This window comes from Fragaria vesca, linkage group LG1, assembly GCF_000184155.1.
Source record: "Fragaria vesca subsp. vesca linkage group LG1, FraVesHawaii_1.0, whole genome shotgun sequence".
Taxonomy (NCBI): Eukaryota; Viridiplantae; Streptophyta; class Magnoliopsida; order Rosales; family Rosaceae; genus Fragaria; species Fragaria vesca.
In genome coordinates, this window is record NC_020491.1 from 4,184,762 (window position 1) to 4,189,583 (window position 4,822).

Here is a 4,822-nt window from a genome sequence, read left to right on the forward strand (position 1 = left end):
AGACCGACCGAACGGGACCGGTCCGGCGGTGAACGGAGGTCGGACGGCGGCGGGAGGACGGCCGGAATTCTGCTGGGTGTAGAGAGAAGAAAATCGGGTGGGAGGAGAAGAAAAATCGGGAGGGAGGGAGAAGAGAAAAGAAAAAGGGTTTGGGCCTCACACCCCAAACCGGTCCACACCATTTATAACCCAAACTTCCAAAATAAAAACACCCCGAAAAATAATACCCGAATAAAAATTACCTTTTACTAGCTAAAATTTACTATTTTTACCGTCGTCGTATTTTCCTCATACGAATAATCCTCCGAACATAATCGTCCCCGAAACCCCTCTAGGGACCAATTAAACTATTTACTCAATGATCGAGACGGTAAAATTCTTATTATAATCACGCTAGTAAATAAGGTAAAAATATAAGGGTCGGGATGTGACAATTAATAACTTTGAAAATAATATCTTCCGACTTCCAAGACTCACATATATATATATATATATATAAATCTTTAATAACCGACAACAGGGTATGACAATGAATACAACATGAACGAAAAAAAACAAAGGTATGCAAAGTAGAGACTATTTGAAATAAATCCTAGAGCATTTTACACACCTTGTGCTTGTGAGCTTGTTGTTCTCTATATATATCTTGTGCTTTCTGATCATATGTATCAGGACCCACCCCGAATTTCACCCTGAAACCCGAAGTAAATCCTGCGGGGACCACCTCCAAGGAAAGTTTACCGAAAATTCGGCATAACCTCCCTTGAAAATGGACAACCCTTCCTTATAATACCTGCAAACACTTCTAAAAAATCCAAATCCAACCTTAAACTCTTGGAGCCTTCGTGCTCCCCAAATCACAACACTTCCCAACTTATTCACTAATCTAAAAAAAATAATCTCAAATCAAACAATTCATTGGTTCAGAGCAACTCTAAAAGGAATAAAAGAGACAGAAAAACAAATAAGCAGAAGCTATAATACGAACTATGCCTCGACTCCAAGTACGCCGGACCTCAACTAAGCTAACCTGCAAGCTGGGCATTTTTAAAATGAAGAGCCCAGGGGAAAACATTTGAAAACGTTAGAGTGAGTGGACAAAACTGAATTCAATAAAAATGTTTATGCATTCCCATTTATTTTCTATAGAAATTATGTTGCATGCAACAAGCTTAAAAGCTCTCAACTCATAAACTGACAATAACACGACTAGCTCCGGCTAGTCTCCAAAGCTTTATAAAATAGAGCCTCTCAGGCTAAAATATATGTATGTACTTACACACGTCCATACTCCCTATATAAATTCATGGGTCTATATAGGGCTACTATGCTCGCGTCTAACGCTCACGTCACGCCTTAATGCGGTGCTACACTACGCCATTAAGGTGGACAGACAGGTGTATAAATATGTGTCCATACCCCCTATATCAATTAAGCACTCATATAGGACTACTACGCTCACGTCCAACGCTCACGTCACACCATAAAACGCCATTAGGGTGGACAGACACATATGGCTAGCTAGCATTTATATACATACTCTCCTCATCAATATATAATTATATTCACCGAAAATCCCATTTTCGGTAACTCTTCAAAAGAAATAAAATCGTCAAAATAAAATGACGTCAAATGCTCCAACAAAATAAATAGCTCAACAATCAATCATTGCATGCATATTATTTAAAACAAAAATCCACTCACAGTATCAGGCCTTAGACTTCCAATGCTCGCAATACTCCTCGAGCTCTGCCTCCAACTATTCACACTCTCTAACCAATCCCACGTCTGACGATAAACAGAGGAATAAATTGGTCAGATCGGACTCCATAATAATCATCGATTCAACTTCTTCCTAGTTTGGCTAGGATTCTTGGGTTGACCAGAATTGACCAAGTTTGACCAATTGAATTAAGGTAGGCCAGGCCAACTAATGAAGTTTGGACATTTCCAAATTAACCTTTGACTTAACGATCCGAGTCAAATCACCAAAAATTCTACTAACCGTTACACACTTGGCGTCATTTAAAAAATTCATGAAACATCAAAGCTCCCCAACTTTTACGCTTAAAAGATCGTTTTGGCAACCTTCGGATTCGATTAACCAAACTAGCGTAAATTCAAAGACTCAAATATACGGAACACATTAATCCGGAAAACCACTAAATTACTAAGGGCACCCAAAAAGGGTTTCTATAAATGGAAAGTTTCTAGAAAAGGAAAGTCGCCAAGCTACCTTTACGGGTTCTACCGGAATTGCTGCCTCCCCGTAACCTCCAAATCACCAAGTTATCAACAACAACAACCAAAACATTCATATTAGCAATCAAACTCCAATTTTCTCAAACCACAATCAACACAGCAGCAACCCTAACAACTCCATATGCAAGAAGATTACCTTCAGACGACAACAAAGCTTCTCTTGCCGGCGGTGGCTCTCTTGCCAGATTCCGGGTTCATGGTTCCTCCCACATAGCAGCAGCAACACCTCAAGTCTCCACAACCGATCGTCTTGGCCTCTTGATGCTTAGCAGGTCGTCAGAAAGGAGACAAGAGGTACAATGAAGCCTCATCGACTCTAGCAAAACCCGAAGCACATGCCGGAAACCCTCGAACGCCGGTCGCCGGAGCTAGGAGCTCGAACCCAGAAAAGAGAAGAAAGGGGTTTCTAGATTAGGGTTCGATTCGTACATTCAAGGACCTAGAAAGGAAGAGGAAAGTGAGGAGATTAAGAATATACCCTTCAACGCCGTCGTCCTTGCCGGAGCTCGCCGGAAAAAGCAAAACACAGTCGCCATCCTTCTCCTTCGATCTCCGTCGAGAGTGGATGACTTCCGGATTTAAGGACTGGGATGAGTTGAGGAGGAGGAGGGGATTACTTTGGTGGCGGTCTAGTCGCCAGGGATGGCCGGAGACGGCGATGCTGCGCTGGAGAAGGCAATGGCAGAGGGAGACGAGGGAGAAGAGAAAGGGAGACTCGGTTAGGCTCGGTCAAACCCGAGTTGGGGCTTTGACTGGGTCTGACCAGTCTTCCTCTACTTAACAACAGAAATGGACAACAGGTGATCGATGATTAAAGATCAGCGACCCAGATTTTTTATAAATCGTAAAACATAGCTCGAAGCTCTCAAAAATAATCCGATGATAATGGAGAACTCGTGTCAACGCGCACTACAACCTCAGATCATTAATAGAAGAATTTAACATTTTAAGAAAAACTCGACAATAAATTCGAGTGTTAAATTACCAAATTACCGAGCACGTTTAAATTCTTCAGTAACTCGGGAAATACCAAGTAAATAGGTAAAATTGGGTCCGGGATGTGACAATATGGCTAATTAATCATTGTTTTCCCAAAGCTAAGTCTTTTTTTAGTGTTATACAACAAATATATTCTTCGTTTTCAGCATCTACAAAGAGATGGCAGGTTTCTACAAAACATATGACATGTCTTACTGTGAAGCCATTATCAATAACTTGTCAGGAAAGTCGTGTGAAGATTGTTAAAGTAATAAGGTGTCAATGTCTACAGATAAGAAAGGCTTTGATCCGCTTGGTGAACGATAAAGAAAACGCAAAAATAAACATTTATGGTGAGACTTTTAAACAATATAATCTTCAAAACTTTGAGTTAATTCTTGTGGGTTATGATTGTATGGTATGAGTTGTTCTATGCTATTAACAATGTCAGCAAAGTTCTGCAAGCTGAAAATATGAATTTTGATACGGCCATCAAAGAATTGGAATGTCTTCTTTCCTTTCTTCAAAAGTAAAGAGAAATCGGGTTTGAGGAATTCTTGGTTGAAGCTACAGAGATTTCTTGTGGGATGGGGATTGAACCAATATTCATGAACAAACGAACAATTCACAAAAATAAACAATTTGGTGAAATCTCTAATGAAGCGGTGACACAAACAGTTGTAGAATCCTTCAAACTCAACTACTTTGTTTACATACTTGATCAAGTTATTTCTTCATTCAATTAAACTAGGTTAAAACTATCTTCATAATCATTTAATATGTTAGTTAATGAGCATGAGATTTATATAGTTTATTGAATTCTTTTTTCTAGACTAGATTTGAATAGTCAAATACTTGAGAAGAAAATTTTGGTCTTCTATTTGATTTGGACAAGTTAAGGTCGAAAGATAGAGATAGGTTGAAGAGGTTTTGTGCTAACCATACAAATATTTTAAAGCTTGACCATATATCTGATATTCTGATCTTAAGAAATTTATATATCTCTCTAGTCAAGATCAAGTTGTGAGTCATATGATAAACCACTTTCAATCTACTTTCATCAAAGATGCATAATAGACACATGTTTGGTTGCAAGAGTGATTCCAAATTTAGTTACTGAATTTTTTTTTTACTAAAAACATATCGCACTAGCTGCATATATAACTAATTCTCACATATATAGCTACACCGCTACAGGTTCATATTTGTAGTTTTAACCAAGTATCATTCTCATAAACATAAGTATTTATTAAGAAAACTAAATACATTCAACATGGGAGCTCAATGATAACAAAAGAAAAGTTAGTCCAACAAGGAACAACATAGCTCTATGTAGGATGAATTGATGGGTGGCTGCAATTCTGGATAATAGTTTATAATATTAAAAGTTCAAAGTTTCAAATTATGTCATTTTTATGATGAGGCAATACTAGGACAGATCCTTGATCAAAGGATTGTTACTCACTCTTAGTTTTTATGTGTAACTAATAATCTGGTTGAAAATCTTTCTAAGCAGAAGTTCGTAGTACTGATCATTTCATGTTTTCTACATTGAAGAAGCCAAAGTTCTCTCTCTCTCTCT